Source organism: Nerophis ophidion, linkage group LG17 (assembly GCF_033978795.1).
Source record: "Nerophis ophidion isolate RoL-2023_Sa linkage group LG17, RoL_Noph_v1.0, whole genome shotgun sequence".
NCBI lineage: Eukaryota > Metazoa > Chordata > Actinopteri > Syngnathiformes > Syngnathidae > Nerophis > Nerophis ophidion.
The window spans coordinates 41,909,622-41,931,241 of record NC_084627.1 but is presented as its reverse complement, the minus strand read 5'-3'; the positions used below and the strand labels follow the sequence as shown (position 1 = coordinate 41,931,241).

Sequence of the window (21,620 nt, the reverse complement as noted above, 5' to 3'; positions counted from 1 at the left end):
CAAAAGCTTCCCACAGCTTAACACACAAACACACACAGACACACACACGTGCTGACACAACTGTGACAACTTTGCAGCCCCACATAATATTGTGATGTGAAAGGTCAGTAAAGTTGCTCCAACTCCTAAGTCAGCCATGGAATAACATTATAAGTTAACAACGCTGAGAAAAAAAAAACAAGCTGCGATTAGAACTTGCTGCCATTAAATCTTTAATTAGAGCTTAAATGAATGAATTAGTGCTGGGCAGTGGAGTGTGGAATAAGGTAAGGAGTGAACATGAACACATGGAGACAATTACTTTAGTCTGCATCAAAAAAGTTGATATAAATGACTTAATAAGAAATGTCACTTTGCTGCTACCTTAGAGGTGAGCAAGGCAGTACAAGAAGTCCAGGGCATTTTTTTTTACATTCAGGAAACTTGATCTACATTCTGTACAAGTACAGTATATGGAAATTAATTATTTGTCAAGGCTGTCTTGACTTTCCAATCATTTCTACAACTCTTATTTTTTTGTGATGAAGTGATTGGAGCACATACAGTGGGGCAAAAAAAAGTATTTAGTAAGCCACCGATTGTGCAAGTTGTCCCACTTAAAATGATGACAGATGTCTGTAATTTTCATCATAGGTACACTTCAACTGTGAGTGACAGAATGTGAAAAAAAAATCCAGGAATTCACATTGTAGGAATTTTAAAGAATTTGTTTGTAAATTATGGTGGAAAATAAGTATTTGGTCAACCATTCAAAGCTCTCACTGATGGAAGGAGGTTTTGGCTCAAAATCTCACGATACATGGCCCCATCCATTCTTTCCTTAACACGGATCAATCGTCCTGTCCCCTTAGCAGAAAAACAGCCCCAAAGCAGGATGTTTCCACCCCCATGCTTTACAGTAGGTATGATTTTCTTGGAATGTCATGTGGTCAGACAGTCTCCCAATCCTCTGCTGTATCATCCATGTATCCATTTTGGTATAAACTCAACTCGTCGTGTTTGGAGGAGGAAGAATACTGAGTTGCATCCCAAGAACACCAAACCTACTGTGAAGCATGGGGGTGGAAACATCATGATTTGGGGCTGTTTTTCTGCTAAAGGGACAGGACGATTAATCCGTGTTAAGGAAAGAATGAATGGGGCCATGTATCGTGATATTTTGAGCCAAAACCTCCTTCCATCAGTGAGAGCTTTGAATGGTCGACCAAATACTTATTTTCCACCATAATTTACAAATAAATTATTAAAAATTTCTACAATGTGAATTCCTGGATTTTTTTTTTACATTCTGTCTCTCACAGTTGAAGTGTACCTATGATGAAAATTACAGACCTCTGTCATCATTTTAAGTGGGAGAACTTGCACAATCGGTGGCTGACTAAATACTTTTTTGCGCCACAGTACTTGTTGCTCAAAAAAAAAATTTATGAAGTTTGCTTTTTTTATGAATTTATTATGGCTCTACTGAAAATGTGAGCAATCAAAAGTTATATATACAGCAATGTTAATGTTTGCTTACATGTCCCTTGGCAAGTTTCACTGCAATAAGTTGCTTTTGGTAGCCATCAAGTGATTGACACGTCAACTGAAAATCCATCCATCCATTCCCTACCGCTTATTCCCTTTGGGGTGGCGTTGGGCGCTGGTGCCTATATCCAAGCTACAATCAGACAAAAGGCGGCGTACACCCTGGACAAGTCGCCACCTCCTCGCAGGGCTCAACTGAAAATACATTCTACCATTTGTTGTACTTTTGGGAGACGAAAGAGAAAGTTTGATCAAACCTCTCGTTCACCTCCACTTCCTGCTCCACTTCCTGTCCTCATCACTTGCATGCCTACACTCAAGCGTCCCTGTGGACAGCCCTCCAGCGTCTCATTAGTGCACGTGTTTGTTTTGCTGACTATTATGCATGTGTGTGTGTGTGTGTGTGTGTGTGTGTGTGTGTGTGTGTGTGTGTGTGTGTGTGTGTGCGTCACATCAGTCAGCAGACCCCCCGCGGCTGTGCTGAGTGCCCCCCTGGCACTGGGAAGCTGTCTCCCTCGTATTATTAGCGGCCATGATACGCTGGCCGCCGTGACATTGTAATAGACGTGTAATAGATGTGTCCTTCCCGCTCCTGAGCCATGAAAGCGACACCCCCGCCTGCTTTGACTACACTCCTGCTCCGGCTGACTCGGCCCCGTCCAAGAGTGGCCATCATTTCCCACGACGTGGCGTTAACGAGCCCCTCTGACACGCACACAGATGCTGCTGGACCAACGCCTTCTTTCTCATCCTTTCATCACGCTGGCATGGGTTCAGCTCTTTTGGAAGCTTCAATATCTTCAATCAATCAATGATTATTTATACAGCCCTAAATCACTAGTGTCTCAAAGGTCTGCACAAAACACAACGACATTCTCGGTAGAGCCCACATAAGGGCAAGGAAAACTCACCCCAGTGGGACGTCGGTGACAATGATGACTATGAGAAACCTTGGAGAGGACCGCATATGTGGGCAACCCCTGACCCCTCTAAGGGACCGAAAGCAATGGATGTTGAGCAAGTCTAACATGATATTGTGAAAGTTCAATCCATAGTGGATCCAACACAACCGTGAGAGTCCAGTCCAAAGTGGATCCAACACGGTAGCGAGAGTCCCGTTCATAGTGGAGCCAACAGGAAACCATCCCAAGGGAAGGCGGATCAGCAGCGCAGAGATGTCCCCAGCCGATACACAGGCAAGCGGTCCATCCTGGGTCCAGACTCTGGACAGCCAGTACTTCAATCATGGCCACCGGACCGGACCCCCTCCACATGGGAGAGTGGGACAGAGGAGAAAAAGAAAAGAAACGGCAGATCAACTGGTCTAAAAAGGGAGTCTATTTAAAGGCCAGAGTATACAAATGAGACTTAAATGCTTCTACTGAGGTAGCATCTCGAACTGTTACCGGGTGGGCATTCCAGAGTACTGGAGCCCAAACGGAAATCACTATATAGCCCGCAGACTTTTTTTGGGCTCTGGGAATCACTAATAAGCCGGAGTCCTTTGAACGCAGATTTCTTGCCGGGACATATGGTACAATACAATCGGCAAGATGGGCTGGAGCTAGACCGTGTAGTATTTTATATGTAAGTAGTAAAACCTTAAAGTCACATCTTAAGTGCACAGGAAGCCAGTGCAGGTGAGCCAGTACAGGCGTAATGTGATCAAACTTTCTTAAATTAATGATCTTAAATTAATATCTTGAATTCTTAGACCATTTTTTTAAATTTTATTTTACATAATGCTACATATGTACATTCTCAATAAATATTTTTGATCTTGTTTGAAAAACGTCCTTCAGTTTTGTATCCTAACACACCAAGAAAGTGGTGCAGCTGTCATTTAAATCTATAAGTTAAACACTCATAAATGTAAAGATGAAGTTAGGGCTGGCAATATGGCAATTTTTTTTTTTTCAATTCGTCCGATCTCAATGTAAATTAATATAAATTGTTTTTATTTTCATAAAAGGCAAATTGTCCCATGTGTAATGGTACCAAGTACCGCCTCCTCCACAACCGTTTATTATTGTTTGTGAATGTTAACGTTCAGCACTTCTGTTATCTCTGGCTGGTCAAGCTGAATCAGCATGTACAAACCCCATTTCATTATGAGTTGGGCAATTGTGTTAGATGTAAATATAAACGGAATACAATGATTTGCAAATCATTTTCAACCCATATTCAGTTGAATATGCTACAAAGACAACTTATTTGATGTTCAAACTCATACAATTATTTTGAAAATAATAATTAACTTAGAATTTTATGGCTGCAACACATGCCAAAGTAGTTGGGAAAGGGCATGTTCACCACTGTGTTACATCACCTTTTCTTTTAACAACACATTCAATAAACGTTTGGGAACTGAGGAAACTAAGTGTTGAAGCTTTGAAAGTGGAATTATTTCCCATTCTTGTTTTATGTTGAGCTTCAGTCGTTCAAGAGTCCGGCGTCTCCGCTGTTGTATTTTACGCTTCATAATGCGCCACACATTTTCGATGGGAGACAGGTCTGGACTGCAGGCGGGCCTGGAAAGTACCCGCACTCTTTTACTACGAAACCACGCTGTTGTAACATGTGGCTTGGCATTGTCTTGCTGAAATAAGCAGGGGCGTCCATGATAACGTTGCTTGGATGACAACATATGTTGCTCCAAAACCTGTAATAGAACATTCAGCATTAATGGTGCCTTCACAGATGTGTAAGTTACCCATGCCTTGGGCACTAATACACCCCCATACATCACAGAAGCTGTTTTTTAAACTTTGCACCTATAACAATCCAGATGGTTATTTTCCTCTTTGTTCCGGAGGACACCACGTCCACAGTTTCCAAACATAATTTGAAATGTGGAATCGTCAGACCACAGAACACCTTTCCACTTTGCATCAGTCCATCTTAGATGAGCTCGGGCCCAGCGAAGCCGGCGGTGTTTCAGGGTGTTGTTGATAAATGGGTTTGGCTTTGCATAGTAGAGTTTTAACTTGCACTTACAGATATTGCGACCAACTGTAGTTACTGACAGTGGTTTTATGAAGTGTTCCTGAGCCCATGTGGTGATATCCTTTACACACTGATGTCGGTTTTTGATGCAGTACCGCCTGAGGGATCAAAGGTCCGTAATATCATCGCTTACGTGCAGTGATTTCTCCAGATTCTCTGAACCTTTTGATGATTTTACGGACCGTAGATGGTAAAATCCCTAAATTCCTTGCAATAGCTCGTTGAGAAATGTTGTTCTAAAACTTTTTGACAATTTGCTTTCAAATTGGTGAGACTCGTCCCATCCCTGTTTGTGAATTACTTAGCATTTCATGGAAGCTGCTATTATTTTCATGGCACTCACCTGGCCATGAAAATGTTTATCAGTTTGAACATCAAATATGTTGTCTTTGTAGCATATTCAACTGAATATGGGTTGAAATAATTTGCAAATCATTGTATTCCGTTTATATTTACATCTAACACAATTTCCCAAATCATATGGAAACAGGGTTTGTATGTACAGTCCATGAATGTGTGGACTGGAGTTAAGCCAAGGGAATCATCAGTCATGGCTGTTTTCCAGAAGAAGAGAGTTTGAGATGATGGGCGTGGAGGACAGACAGCAGGTGGAGAGACCACGGGAATATTCATGTGACCGTGTCTCAGCTCGGTAACTAAAAAGGGTCTGAATGAGGGGCTGAGAAAAGTGAAGAGTTACTCCGGCTCAGTGTGCCACATGTCGTCTTTGAAAAGCTGCACTTGAACAGCAGGTGGTAACACTGCGGGTTTGTCATCTAAAAACCAAAGTCATAAACAGCCCAGCACTTTCCGCTTTTCCACTGCAAGGATTTGGAACATTTGCACTTACTTCTCCATATGTGGATAAGGGATGGGGAAGTTTGCCACAAATCTATATTGTCATGTATTCAGCAGCCTCCTGCGATAACAATACATATCACAATGTGCTAATTGGTATGTACATGATACTAAACACGTAGAAAGCATGATGGTTGTGTAACAATATCAATTAAATATTAAAGAAATATTCATACTCTTGGCTCTGATTTAAGTCCTGAAGTTTTTGTCCTTAAAATCCTATTGTGACCTATTTAGACTTAGACTTCTTTTTTATTGTCATTCATATTTGAACTTTACAGTACAAATAAGAACAAAATTACATTACATTAGCTCTTGGTAGTGCAGGATAAAAAAAAGCAATAAGGTGCAGATATAAATAAATAGATTACTGTACAGATAAATATATTGCACATTTGCATATGCATCCAGGTTTATGGATGTATGTTATATTGTCTTTTTTATTCCAGCGTGTTCATCCATTTTGGGGGGAGTTGAGGGGATAATTTAATTATGATGCGTTCAAGAGTCTTACGGCCTGAAATGAGGAAGCTGTTACAGAACATGGAGGTTCTGCTTCGGAGGCTGCGGAACCTCTTTCTAGAGTCCAGCAGTGAAAACAGTCCTTGGTGGGTGTGGGAGGAGTCTTTGCAGATTTTCTGAGCCCTGGTCAGGCAGCGGCTTTTTGCGATCTCCTGGATAGGAGGAAGAGGAGTCCTGATAATCTAAAGAGGTGTCCTGATATTTGCTGAGTTTGTAAACATAATAATAAAAAAACACTTAGTGATAGAAAAAAATGATGACCTATCACTGCAGGATCGATCATATACTGATGTCATACTTGGTATTGATGGCCACATTGAAAGCCAAACCACGTAGGAAAATGTATTGTTGCCTTTTAAATGCCTTGTTTGTGTGATTGCCAAATACTTTCGGCATCATATTGTATTTGATGTACAAACCCCGTTTCCGTATGAGTTGGGAAATTGTGTTAGATGTAAATATAAACAGAATACAATGATTTGCAAATCATTTTCAACCCATATTCAGTTGAATATGCTACAAAGACAACATATTTGATGTTCAAACTGCTAAACATTGTTTTTTGCAAATAATCATTAACTTTAGAATTTGATGCCAGCAACACGTGACAAACAAGTTGGGAAAGGTGGCAATAAATACTGATAAAGTTGAGGAATGCCCATCAAACACTTATATGGAACATCCTACAGGTGTGCAGGCTAATTGGGAACAGGTGGGTGCCATGATTGGGTATAAAAGCAGCTTACATGAAATGCTAAGTAATTCACTAACAAGGGTAGGGTGAGGGTCATCACTTTGTAAGCAAATTGTCGAAAAGTTTTAGAAAAACATTTCTCAACGAGCTATTGCAAGGAATTTAGGGATTTTACCAACTACGGTCCGTAAAATCATCACAAAGTTCAGGGAATCTGGAGAAATCACTGCACGTAAGCGATGATATTACGGAATTTTGACCCCTCAGGCGGTACTGCATCAAAAACTAACATCAGTGTAAAAAGGATATCACCACATGGGCTCAGGAACACTTAAAAAAAAACACTTTCAGTAACTACAGTTGGTTGCTACATCTGTAAGTGCAAGTTAAAACTCTAACTATACAAAGCCAAACCCATTTATCAACAAAACCCTGAAACGCCGCCGGCTTGGCTGGGCCCGACCTCACTTAAGATGGACTGATGCAAAGTGGAAAAGTCTGACGAGTCCACATTTCAAATTATATTTGGAAACAGAGGACGTGGTGTCCTCCAAAACAAAGAGGATAATAACCGTTCGGATTGTTATAGGCGCAAAGTTCAACAGCCAGCATCTGTGATGGTATGGGGGTGTATTAGTGCCCAAGGCATGGGTAACTTACACATCTGTGAAGGCACCATTAATGCTGAAAGGTCCATACAGGTTTTGAAGCAACATATGTTGTCATCCAAGCGACGTTATCATTGACGCGCCTGCTTATTTGAGCAAGACAAGTGTTACAACAGCGTGGCTTCGTAGTAAAAGAGTTTGGGTACTTTCCTGGACCGCCTGTAGTCCAGACCTGTCTCCCATCGAAAATGTGTGGCACATTATGAAGCGTAAAATACGACAGCGAAGACCCCGGACTGTTGAACGACTGAAGCTCTACATAAAACAAGAATGGGAACGAATTCCACTTTCAAAGCTTTAACTATTAGTTTCCTCAGTTCCCAAACATTTATTGAGTGTTGTTAAAATAAAAGGTGATGTAACACAGTGGTGAACATGCCCTTTCCCAACTACTTTGGCACATGTTGCAGCCATGAAATTCTAAGTTAATTATTATTTGCAAAAAAAAAAAGTTTCTGAGTTTGAACATCAAATATCTTGTCTTTGTAGTGCATTCAATTGAATATGGGTTGAAAAAGATTTGCAAATCATTGTATTCCGTTTATATTTACATCTAACACAATTTCCCAACTCATATGGAAACGGGGTTTGTATAAGCCCCAGTCGGTGGTGCATAAGAACGGTCTACAAACTTTCAGGCGGAATCACCTACTTATTGGATGGAAATCACAACATTTTCTGCAAGGGATTGTTTTGACAATGTTGCACGTTTGAGACAAAATCTCCCAGATTGGTGTTTTTAGTGTAAAGATGAGCTGAAATGAACAAATCTGAAATCAAAGTGAATGTTTTACAACATTCAGTTATCAATCGATGAGTTGAAATCCCTAAGGGAGAACAATGAAAATCAATAGGAAAGGGGGATTGGATATTCATATCATCCATCCCGGAGGCCAGCACTTCATATTCTAAGCATGCATCCAGCCTCATCAGACACCGGAATAAAATGAGCTGCTCGAGTTGTTTGCTTTCCTCCATTCTCACGCCAGCTGTCAGCTGTCATGCGAGCTTCCTCCTTCACTTCCTGATGTCCAAAAGTCCTCATCAGTCGGCCTTTGTCGTGCAGCAGACCTGACTCAGATAGCAGATGAAAAGGGGCCTGGAATGTTCAGGAATGGCAGCAGGTGATGGCGAGCGGGTGACATGGATATCATCTTTATTGTGACATTTATGCCGCCCTCCTTCCAGATGTTCCTTTATTCCCGTGGCTTGAAGATGCAGCAGATAAAAGCCTGGATGAAACGGCTCGGATAATCTAGCATCAGGCTCAGACACGATATGGGAGCCGTAATGGAGGAAGCCTGGTCCTTGGGGACAAAGAACAAAGTTGAAGTGTTCTTGCCAAGACTTGCTTCCCGTTCTGGCCCAACTTGCAAATATTTTGCGCTTGACTTCCATTCACATGCACTTTGTGTTCATTGAGTTGGTGAGAGGGGGGGAAACACTCCAACACCACACTTTTAGCACAATAAAAAGCAACAGCTTAATATCAATAAAATCTGATAATCCTGCAAACAACGTTATTGGGAAGTCGTCATCTAGTCTTGAGCATGAACCAAAGAAGCCTGCTCGGATGAGCGGTACAGAGTCTCCCAAGAGAAAAGGAACAGTCCAGTTATGACTAAAAATCTTCCCAGACATGTGGCAACACAGGCTGCATTACTGGCTGCCACCTGCAGGGGAGCTATTGGTCAAGTCGCAACTAATTTGTGATCAAAAGAAAAACAACATGACGTCATCCACACGGACTTCAAAGGTGTTCACGGGCGTTATTCAGCTTGCAAAAGCACTGGTACGGAAACAGGAACTCGGAATATGGGAAATTTCAGGGCTTTCATCCGATCGCAATCAATCAATGTTTACTAATATAGCCCTAAATCACTAGTGTCTCAAAGGGCTGCACAAACCACAACACGAACCACAACGACATCCTCGGTAGGCCCACATAAGGGCAAGGAAAACTCACACCCAGTGGGACGTCGGTGACACTGATGACTATGAGAACCTTGGAGAGGAGGAAAGCAATGGATGTCAACTGGACTGGCACTTGGTATTTTGATAGGTCTAGGGTTCCCTTCCAGGGTTTTCACACATTTGCAGTACATGTTGGCTAGAGCACCACCGTAGGCAACCACTCCAGGTTATGCCGCTACCATGAATTGATTAACGTGGACCCCGACTGAAACAAGTTGAAAAACTTATTCGGGTGTTACCATTTGGTGGTCAATTGTCAATTGCAACTGGACTGTTCCGTTTGTCTTAGGCCTTGTTCACATTGCAGGTCAATTCCGATTGTTAAAAAGTTAAAGCCTTTCCAACAAAGGGGAGAGTGGGTCGCCCTGTTTGACGCCACTTAGGATTTTGATAGGTCTAATGTTCCCTTCCAGGGTTTTCACACATTTGCAGTACATGTTGGCTAGAGCACCACCGTAGGCAACGGGGCTGGAGGCCGCCACTCCAGGTTATGCCGCTACCATGAATTGATTAACGTGGACCCCGACTTAAACAAGTTGAAAAACGTATTCGGGTGTTACCATTTAGTGGTCAATTGTACGGAATATGTACTGAACTGTGCAATCTACTAATAAAAGTATCAATCAATCAATCAATCAAACCAATGTATGTGCGTCATTACGCACACATAATGCCCATGTGCAATAATAATACAGGACACTAAAGGCATAAGTCCTGTTGGGAATCTCTTTTGCGTACAAACAGGGCCTGATTGCTTGTACCTGTCAAACTCAGTTGGTTGATCTTCCGCTGGGCGACCGCGAGAGATGCGCGGTTCGCGGTCTCATCCGCGGAGTCCGCGGGTAAACCGCGGGTCGGGCGGTTGACATGACGAAAAAATAGATTTTATTAGATTCGGGCGGGTGGCGGTTGATATACATGGTTCTGGGATCGGTATCCTTTGCCATTCAAAGAGCCATTTAAGACCCGTGTCATAAAGCAAAGAAGTCAATAGGAGACGCTATTATTCTCTTGAATGACTACCGGCAGTCACCCAGATAATAAGTATTAGGGCGTGCTATGAAACCATTGACTTTGTCGCCTTCTACAACATGTACGATCTGCTTGTCAGTTCAGCATCATGTTGTGTGTGGCTTCCGCGGCAACACGCACACGACTGCAAGGATCAATCGTCCTGTCCCCTTGGCAGAAAAACAGCCCCAAAGCATGATGTTTCCACCCCCATGCTTCACAGTAGGTGTGGTGTTCTTGGGATGCAACTCAGTATTCTTCTTCCTCCAAACACGACCAGTTGAGTTTATACCAAAAAGTTCTATTTTGGTTTCATCTGACCACATGACATTCTCCTAATCCTCTGCTGTATCATCCATGTATCAATTTTGGTACAAACTCAACTCGTCGTGTTTGGAGGAAGAATACTGAGTTGCATTCCAAGAACACCATACCTACTGTGAAGAATGGGGGTGGAAACATCATGCTTTGGGGCTGTTTTTCTGCTAAGGGGACAGGACGATTGATCCGTGTTAAGGAAAGAATGAATGGGGCCATGTATCGTGAGATTTGGAGCCAAAACCTCCTTACATCAGTGAGAGCTTTGAATTAGGGATGCACCGAAATGAAAATTTGTGGCCGAAGCCGAAGCAAATTTAAACGCTTGGCCGAAGGCCGAATAATGAATGAAGTTTTTCACAATTTTTTAAATATTGCATAAATAGCCTAGAATAAATATTTAGACATGTTTTTCAAATAAAGTCATTTTTTATTGAATATTGACATTTTTTTTAATATTCCAGTAGCCTTTGCTTTTCAAAAAAAGCACAAAGTTTTTCATTTATATTAGGCCTTCAAACAAAACATGCATTCCAAAAAAAAATAAAGTGCATTAAAGTGGATAAACCAACAACAAATGAATTATTGTCCTTTTGCCAAAAGTCTGCTTAGCCCCAGTAGATATGTTAATAATGTAAACAGAAGACTCAAGTAAATCTCAATTAAGTGTGCTTGTAACCTCATACACTTATACAGGTAGCCTATACAACAGGCTAATAATGCAAACAGAGGCCCCACTAAATCTCAATAAGTGTGTGCTTGTAACCTCATACACTTATACAGGTACACAACATATCCCAACGTCACCACGTCACTGCACGTTGGTTAATTGCGTCACCGCGTCAAAAACTTGCGTCACATGCCACTATTCGGCCTTGTTTTTAACTCATTCCACCGAAGGCCGAATGTGGCTTTTTTTCCCATATTCGGCCGAATATATTCGGTTACCGATTAATCGGTGCATCCCTACTTTGAATGGTTGACCAAAAACTTATTTTCCACCATAATTTACAAATAAATTCTTTAAATTTCCTACAATGTGAATTCCTGGATTTTTTTTCACATTCTGTCTCTCACAGTTGAAGTGTACCTATGATGAAAATTAAAGACCTCTGTCATCATTTTAAGTGGGAGAACTTGCACAATCGGTGGCTGACTAAATACTTTTTTGCCCCACTGTAGATTGGACATATATGCCATGCGTCCTCAAATGTAAACGCTCATGCGCTAACGTGACATTCATCCGACCAGAATGTCACCAGAGAGCAAAATGCTTTAGGAACTCACGTGAAAGTTCCACCACTGTTAGCCATGTACTCTGTCCCACTCTCCCTTGTGGAGGGGGTCCGGTCCGATCCGGTGGCCATGTACTGCTCGCCTGTGTATCGGCTGGGGACATCTCTGCACTGCTGATCCGCCTCCGCTTGGGATGGTTTCCTGCTGGCTCCGCTGTGAACGGGACTCTCGCTGCTGTGTTGGATCCACTTTGGACTGGACTCTCGTGACTGTGTTGGATCCATTGTGGATTGAACTTTCACAGTATCATGTTAGACCCGCTCGACATCCATTGCTTTCCTCCTCTCTAAGGTTCTCATAGTCATTATGTCACCGACGTCCCACTGGGTCATTATTGTCACCGATGTCCCACTGGGTGTGAGTTTTCCTTGCCCTTATGTGGGCCTACCGAGGATGTCGTGGTGGTTTGTGCAGCCCTTTGAGACACTAGTGATTTAGGGTTATATAAGTAAACATTTATTGATTGATTGATTGACTCTTGATACTGATGTACATGTCAAACTACTTCCAGAACGTAAAGGACCACCATAACCACAACACCAGGGGGAGCTCCACAAACCACATCAAACCCAGATTCCCATCTAACAAATGTCTTAACTCATTCTCTTTCTATGCCACATCAATATGGAATGCACTCCCAACAGGTGGAAAAGTAAGTGCAACTCTACCCTCCTTCAAAAGCGCACTAAAAGAACATCTCCAGGCAACTTCAACCCTTTACTAATACCCTCCTCCATTCACATCCCACCTCCCTGGATTGTAAGTACCGTAATCAGATGTAAAAAAATCAAAATGTATATACTTGTTCTTATGCTTTCTGAACTCACTCAGATCACTGCTCGCTGTACATATCCTAATAAGTCACACCTACACTGTTACAATGTCCATTTCTCACATGATAAACACTGAAATATGCTGACAGCAACCTAACCTAACAAAAACCCCTTCACATCCCACCTCCCGGATAGTAAATAATTCAATGTATATACTCTGACGAGTAACTTGTGTGATGACTGCATTATGCTGATAGTATATATTTGTACCATGAATTGATTAAAGGCCTACTGAAATGAGATTTTCTTATTTAAACGGGGATAGCAGGTCCGTTCTATGTGTCATACTTGATCATTTCGCGATATTGCCATATTTTTGCTGAAATAATTTAGTAGAGAACATCGACGATAAAGTTCGCAACTTTTGGTCGCTAATAAAAAAGCCTTACCTTTACCAGAAGTAGCAGACGATGTGCGTGTGACGTCACATCTGAACATTGTTTACAATCATAGCCAGCAGCAGCTAGAGCTATTCGGACCGAGAAAGCGACAATTTCCCCATTAATTTGAGCGAGGATAAAAAATTTGTGGATGAGGAAATTTAGAGTGAAGGACTAGGAAAAAAAAGGGGGGAAAAAGGTGATTGCAGTTTGAGCGATTCAGATTTCATTAAACACATTTTCTCGGATAATTCGATTCAGATGTTACTAGACACATTTACTAGGATAATTTTAGAAAATCCCTTATCTGCCTATTGTGTTGCTAGTGTTTTATCCATCCATCCATCCATTTCCTACCACTTATTCCCTTTTGGGGTCGCGGGGGGCGCTGGCGCCCATCTCAGCCACAATCGGGCGGAAGGCGGGGTACACCCTGGACAAGTCGCCACCTCATCGTAGGACCACTACTGTTTTAGTGAGTTTAAATAGTACCTGAAAGTCGGAGGGGTGTGGCCACGGGTGTGTTGACGCCAGAGTTTCTGAGGGAAGTCACGGCAGCTGCAGCAGGACGGAAGCTCCGCTGATGTCTCCGGTAAGAGGCGACTTATTACCACCATTTTCTCACCGAAAACTGCCGGTTGACATGTAGTCGGGATCCCTGTTCGCTTGACCGCTCTGATCCATAGTAAAGCTTCATCTTCGGGAATTTTAAACAAGGAAACACCGGCTGTGTTTGTGTGGCTAAAGGCTAAAAGCTTCCCACCTCCATCTTTCTGCTTTGACTTCTCCATTATTAATTGAACAAATTGCAAAAGATTCAGCAACACAGATGTCCAGAATACTGTGTAATTATGCGATTAAAGCAGACTACTTATAGCTTGTATCGGGCTGGAAAATAAGGTCCGCTACAACCGGTGACGTCAAACGTACGCCGTCATACCGCGACGTTTTGAACAGGACACTTCGCGGGAAATTTAAAATTGCAATTTAGTAAACTAAAAATGCCGTATTGGCATGTGTTGCAATGTTAATATTTCATCATTGATATATAAACTATCAGACTGCGTGGTCGGTAGTAGTGGGTTTCAGTAGGCCTTTAATGTGGTCCCCCGACTTAAACAAGTTGAAAAACTTATTGGGGTGTTACCATTTAGTGGTCAATTGTACGGAATATGTACTGAATTGTGCAATCTACGAATAAAAGTTTCAATCAATCAATCAATCCTGTTTCCAACTGCTCACCCAAAATATCCCGTAAAACTGAGCCAAAATACTTGTATTCTTTCTTCGTAATCTTTTACGCGAACATAATTGGGTTGAGAAAATGTTGACTTTAATTGCATAAAATGTTTGAAACGGCCACAAATGCACCAGGACTGACACTGACTTGAGTTGAAGCCGTTTGTACTTCCGTAAACAATGCAGTGTTTGCGACGTCACGTCCACATGCGGGTCAGATTGCATTCACATTAAAACGTTTTTTTTTTTTTTTTGTAATAAGAATGCCTCAGCCTTCCCGGTAAGGTTTATTCAGGTGTACTGGAGAGGAGGCTACGCCTGATAGTCCAACCTCGGATTCAGGAGGAACAGTGTGGTTTTCGTCCTGGTTGTGGAACTGTGGACCAGCTCTATACTCTCGGCAGGGTTCTTGAGGGTGCATGGGAGTTTGCCCAACCAGTCTACATGTGCTTTGTGGACTTGGAGAAGGCATTTGACCGTGTCCCTCGGGAAGTCCTGTGGGGAGTGCTCAGAGAGTATGGGGTATCGGACTGTCTTGTTGTGGCAGTCCGCTCCCTGTATGATCAGTGCCAGAGCTTGGTCCGCATTGCCGGCAGTAAGTCGGACACATTTCCAGTGAGGGTTGGACTCCGCCAAGGCTGTCCTTTGTCACCGATTCTGTTCATAACTTTTATGGACAGAATTTCTAGGCGCAGTCAAGGCGTTGAGGCGTTCCGGTTTGGTGGCCGCGGGATTAGGTCTCTGGTTTTTGCAGATGATGTGGTCCTGATGGCTTCATCTGGCCAGGATTTCCCGCTCTCACTGAAACGGTTCGCAGCTGAGTATGAAGCGACCGGAATGAGAATCAGCACCTCCAAGTCCGAGTCCATGGTTCTCGCCCGGAAAAAGGGTGGAGTGACATCTCCGGGTTGGGGAGGAGACCCTGCCCCAAGTGGAGGAGTTCAAGTACCAATAAGTCTTGTTCACGAGTGGGGGAAGAGTGGATCGTGAGATCGACAGGCGGATCGGTGTGGCGTCTTCAGTAATGCGGACGTTGTACCGATCCGTTGTGGTGAAGAAGGAGCTGAGCCGGAAGGCAAAGATCTCAATTTACCGGTCGAGCTACATTCCCATCCTCCCCTATGGTCATGACCGAGAGGATAATATCACGGGTACAAGCGGCCGAAATGAGTTTCCTCCGCCGTGTGGCGGGGCTCTCCCTTAGAGATAGGGTGAGAAGCTCTGTCATCCGGGAGGAACTCAAAGTAAAACCGCTGCTCCCCCACATCGAGAGGAGCCAGATGAGGTGGTTCGGTCATCTGGTCAGGATGCCACCCAAACGCCTCCTTAGGGAGGTGTTTAGGACACGTCAAACCGGTAGGAGGCCACGGGGAAGACCCAGGACACGTTGGGAAGACTATGTCTCCCAACTGGCCTGGGAACGCCTTGGGATCCCCCTGGGAAGAGCTAGACGAAGTGGCTGGGGAGAGGTAAGTCTGGGCTTCCCTGCTTAGGCTGCTGCCCCCCCGACCCAACCTCGGATAAGCGGAAGAAGATGGATATAAGGAAGAACACCATTTAAAGAGATTGGATTTGACAGAAAAAAAATCGGAATCAGACATGAAAGGTGGGGAACACGGCAAGAGGAAGAGGAGGGATGGTGAGATGAAGAAGATAGGCAGATGGCAAACAGCACATGAGGCCGACAATGAGGCAAACCATCGACGAAGCTGATGTAAAAGATAACAGGGAGGATAGAGAAAGAAAATGAAACAAACCATCTGGAATACGAGACAAAAAAAAGCCTCCTTAACGTCTTCTTTATCCTTAGACTATTGCTGCTGCCAATTCTGTGTGAGTGTGTGTGTGTGCGTGTGTGTGTAAGATAATAGAGGATGCTGCAAATTAGCCTCCATTGTATAAACAGCTTCCACAATAACAATTCTAATAGCCAACAACAATAATTCCTGTAATTTATTTCTCACACGAACGTCATTTTTCCACAAAACAATATGTTAAACAAAAAGAAAAAACGCTTATAGTGATGGGGACAAAAAAAAAACAAGTTAATCTGTGAGTAAATTATTCTTGGGTCCTTTATTCAGCGTTGTCTACCCTGGATACGGTTATTTCTCACACAATTGCATGAAACCATGCAAAATAATCACACTCAATGAACATGATTGTGAATATGTCTGCAGTCTTAGCACCGTTTCCTCCATCTGCCTCAGCCCAGTAATGAAGAGAATACAAAAGGCTGAGGAGTTGCAATGGTCAGTGCTACTGGTCTGTAAAGCTGAAGTCAGATTCTTAAAGGCCTACTGAAACCCACTACTACCGACCACGCAGTCTGATAGTTTATATATCAATGATGAAGCTTTACTATGGATCAGAGCGGTCAAGCGACCATGGATCCTGACTACATGTCAACCGGCAGGTTTCGGTGAGAAAATTGTGGTAATAAGTCGCCTCTTACCGGATATCTGCGGATATTGCACCGTCCATGCAGCTGCTGTGACTTCCCTCAGAGACTGGCGTCAACACACCCGTGAACACACCACTCCGACTATCAGGTACTATTTAACTCACTAAACCACTAGCAACACAATAGAAAGATAAGGGATTTCCCAGAATTATCCTAGTAAATTTGTCTAAAAACATCTGAATTGCTCCCAATGCAATCGCCTTTTTTTTTTTCTAGTCCTTCGCTATCAATATCTTCAGCCACGAATCTTTCATCCTCGCTCAAATTAATGGGGGAATTGTCGTTTTCTCGGTCCGAATAGCTCTTGCTGCTGGAGGCTCACATTATAAACAATGTGAGGATGTAAGGAGCCCTCACACCGGTGACGTCATCGTCTGCTACTTCCGGTAAGGCTTTTTTATTAGCGACCAAAAGTTGCGAACTCCTCCCACCGGCCGCCCCCGAACGTGGGTGGCTTCCACCGTGGAGGAGAGGAAAAAAAAGCTCAGCCCGGCCTCGTCGAGAAACATGACTTCCCTCAGAGACACTGGCGGTCACCACACCCGTGGCCACACCTCTCCGACTTTCAGGTACGACCATATAATATCACTAAAACACGAGTAACACAATATGCAGATAAGGGATTTTCCAGAATTATCCTAGTAAATGTGTCTAATAACATCTGAACCGCTTCCACTGCCTTGTCTTTTAAAAAAAAAAAAAAATCTAGTCCTTCACTCTCACTATCCTCATCCACAAATCTTTCATCCTCACTCAAATTAATGGGGAAATCATCGTTTTCTCGGTCCGAATCGCTCTCGCTGCTGGTGGCCATGATTGTAAACAATGTGAGGATGTGAGTAGCTCCACATTCCGTGACGTCACGCGCACATCGTCTGCGACTTCCGGTACAGGCAAGGCTTTTTTATTAGCGACCAAAAGTTGCAAACTTTATCGTCGATGTTCTCTACTAAATCCTTTCAGCAAAAATATGGCAATATCGCGAAATGATCAAGTATGACACATAGAATGAACCTGCTATCCCCGTTTAAATAAGAAAATCTAATTTCAGTAAGCCTTTAAATGGATCTCTGTAACATTCCTAACCGGTATAGCTCAGTTGGTAGAGCGGCCGTGCCAGCAACTTGAGGGTTGCAGGTTCGAGCCCCGCTTCAGCCATCCTAGTCACTGCTGTTGTGTCCTTGGGCAAGAGACTTTACCCACCTGCTCCCAGTGCCACCCACACTGGTTTAAATGTAAAATTTAGATATTGGGTTTAACTATGTAAAGTGCTTTGAGTCACTAGAGAAAAAGTGCTATATAAATATAATTCACTTCACTTTACTTCACTAAGAAGGGGAGCAAAATTGACAATGTAAATGTTGTATAAACGTGCCAAAATATGGCAGTTACGTTTTAGTTTTATGGTCATTCAGTCAGAGCTACAGCATTCCTCTTTGCAGAGAGAAGAACCTTCCAGAAGGACAACCATCTCTGCAGCAATCCACCAATCAGACCAGTATGGTAGAATATCCAGACAGAGACCATTTCTGACTTAAACGTTTGCCAAAAAGCACCTGAAAGACTCTCAGACCATGAGAAACTGAATTCTCTAGTCTGGTGAGACCAAGATTGAAGTCTTTGGCGTGAATGTTTGGAAGAAACCAGACACCGCGCACCACCAGGACAATACCATCCCTACCAGGTGGTGGCAGCATCATGGTGTGGGGATGGTTTTTAGCGGCAGGAACTGGGAGACGAGTCAGGATAGAGGGAAAGATGAATGCAGCAATGTGGAAACATTCTGAATGAAAACCTGCTCCAGAGCACTCTTGAACTCAGACTGGAGCAATGCTGCTTAAATACTTTCTGGTACGCCCCCCACTCTCCAGTATAATTTGTCTATAAAATTATTATAACTATACCTATATTTGTTATTGTTATAACAATACAACTACCTTTCCTGGTCTCCCATGGTGGTTACAGTAAAGCAAAGTGCTATAACCCCTGTCTTTCTAAGCTTGAGACCTGAATCGGCTCCAAGACAGTCTTGGTAGTCGTGTCACGTTCGTAGCACAATCTACAAACCCTGTTTACGTATGAGTTGGGAAATTGTGTTAGATGTAAATATAAACGGAATACAATGATTTGAAAATCATTTTCAACCCATATTCAGTTGAATATGCTACAAAGACAAGATATTTGATGTTCAAACTGATAAACATATTTTTTTTTGTGCAAATAATCATTAACTTTTGTATTTGATGCCAACATGTGACAAAAAAGTTGGGGAAGGTGTCAATAAATACTGATAAAGTTGAGAAATGCTCATCAAACACTTATTTGGAACATCCCACAGGTCTGCATGCTAATTGGGAACAGGTGGGTGCCATGATCGGGTATAAAAGCAGCTTCCATGAAATGCTAAGTAATTCACAAACAAGGATGGGGTGAGGGTCACCAATTTGAAAGCGAATTGTCGAACAGTTTTAGAACAACATTTCTCCTGGGGATAGGTTGATTGGCAACACTAAATTGGCCCTAGTGTGTGAATGTGAGTGTGAGTGTTGTCTGTCTATCTGTGTTGGCCCTGCGATGAGGTGGCGACTTGTCCAGGGTGTACCCCGCCTTCCGCCCGATTGTAGCTGAGATAGGCGCCAGCGCCCCCCGCGACCCCGAAAGGGAATAAGCGGTAGAAAATGGATGGATGGATGGATTTCTCAACGAGCTATTGCAAGGAATTTAGGGATTTTACCGTCTACGGTCCGTAAAATCATCAAAAGGTTCAGAGAATCTGTAGAAATCACTGCATGTAAGCCATGATATTACGGACCGTTGGTCCCTCAGGTGGTACTGCATCAAAAACAGTGTGTAAAGGATATCACCCCAAGGGCTCAGGAGCACTTCATAAAACCACTGTCAGTAACTACAGTTGGTTGCTACATCTGTAAGTGCAAGTTAAAACTCTTCAATGCAAAGCAAAACCCATTCGTCAACAACACTGCTGGGCCCGAGCTCATCTAAGATCAACTGATGCAAAGTGCGAAAGTATTCTGTGTTCTGACGAGTCCACATTTCAAATTATGTTTGGAAACTGTGGACGTGGTGTCCTCCGGAACAAAAAGGAAAATAACCATCCGGATTGTTATAGGCGGAAAGTTCAAAAGCCAGCATCTGTGATGGTATGGGGGTGTATTAGTGCCCAAGGCATGGGTAACTTACACATCTGTGAAGGCACCATTAATGCTGAAAGGTCCATACAGGTTTTGGAGCAACATATGTTGTCATCCAAGCAACGTTATCATGGACACCCCTGCTTATTTCAGCAAGACAATGCCAAACCACGTGGTACAACAGCCCAGTTTCGTAGTAAAAGAGTGCGGGTACTTTCCTGGCCCACCTGCAGTCCAGACCTGTCTCCCATCGAAAATGTGTGGTGCATTATGGAGCAGAAACACCGAACTGTTGACCGACTAAAGCTCTACATAAAACAAGAATGGGAAAGAATTCCACTTTCAAAGCTTCAACAATTAGTTTCCTCCGTTCCCAAACGTTTATTGAATGTGTTGTTAAAAGAAGAGGTGATGTAACACAGTGGTTAACATGCCCTTTCCCAACTACTTTGGCACATGTTGCGGCCATGAAATTTTAAGTTAATTATTATTTGCAAAAAAAAATAAAGTTTATGAGTTTGAACATCCAATTTCTTGTCTTTGTAGTGCATTCAACTTAATATGGGTTGAAAAGGATTTGCAAATCATTGTATTCCGTTTATATTTACATCCAACACAATTTCCCAACTCATATGGAAACAGGGTTTGTAAAATATAGTCTTGATGATGTCTGCTATTTAACATCAGCATAGCGACGAGAGACACAATATATCTAATGTGTGTTGATATTGCACCGGGCATCACAACAGAGCGAGGCTGTCAACTTGTCAGGCGCCGCAGAGATCGAGTGTGACGTCAAAGGTCAACTGGAAATAAATACTTGTATCCGCCCTGAAAGGAAATAAGCCCCGCCCACTAGTGTTTTGAAAAATCCGACTAATTTAGTGCATGGAAACCTAGTGACTGATCGCTCTGAGTCTGAGACGTGTCGGCTTCTCGGTCCTTTTATGTTCCACATGAATGGAAAAGTGGTGCAGTGTTACTAATCTCATGGCTAACAACCTGTTCCCAGTTGCAGCCGTTTAAAAGAGACTGTTGGAAATAATTGACACCTTATATGAGCTTCCCAGTCACAACTGTTGTAATTGACTCAGACGTACACAATGTGAAAGTGTTTCGCTGCAAGGGCAACATGATCATCGTGAAGCAGCTGGCAGGTTGCTGGTCCTGACTCACACCTTTCTGTGTGTCCTGGAATAATCCATCCATCCATTCCCTACCGCTTGTCCCTTTTTGGGGTGGCGGGGGTTGCTGGAGCCGATTTTAGCTGCATTCGGGCGGATGGCGGGGTGCACCCTGGACAAGTCGCCACCTCATCGCAGGGCCAACACAAGGTATGGAAAAAAAAAACAACATCCATCCATCCATTTTCTACCGCTTATTCCCTTTTGGGGTGGCGGGGGGCGCTGGCGCCTATCTCAACTACAATCGGGCGAAAGGCGGGGTACACCCTGGAAAAGTCGCCACCTCATCACAGGGCCAACACAGATAGACAGACAACATTCACACTCACATTCACACACTAGGGCCAATTTACTGTTGCCAATCAACCTATCCCCAGGTGCATGTCTTTGGAAGTGGGAGGAAGCCGGAGTACATGAAACGGCCATATTTATTATTGAAGTCACAAAGGGCATTATTTTTTTCTTAACATGCCTCAAAACAGCAGCTTGGAATT

General features: G+C 43.1%; 1 protein-coding gene across 1 annotated transcript in view; it reads right to left on the bottom strand.

The window, feature by feature from the left end:
* The window catches only part of LOC133536451 (ephrin type-A receptor 5), a 195,293-nt gene that overhangs the window by 154,727 nt on the left and 18,946 nt on the right, over window positions 1-21,620 (bottom strand). The window lies entirely within an intron of this gene.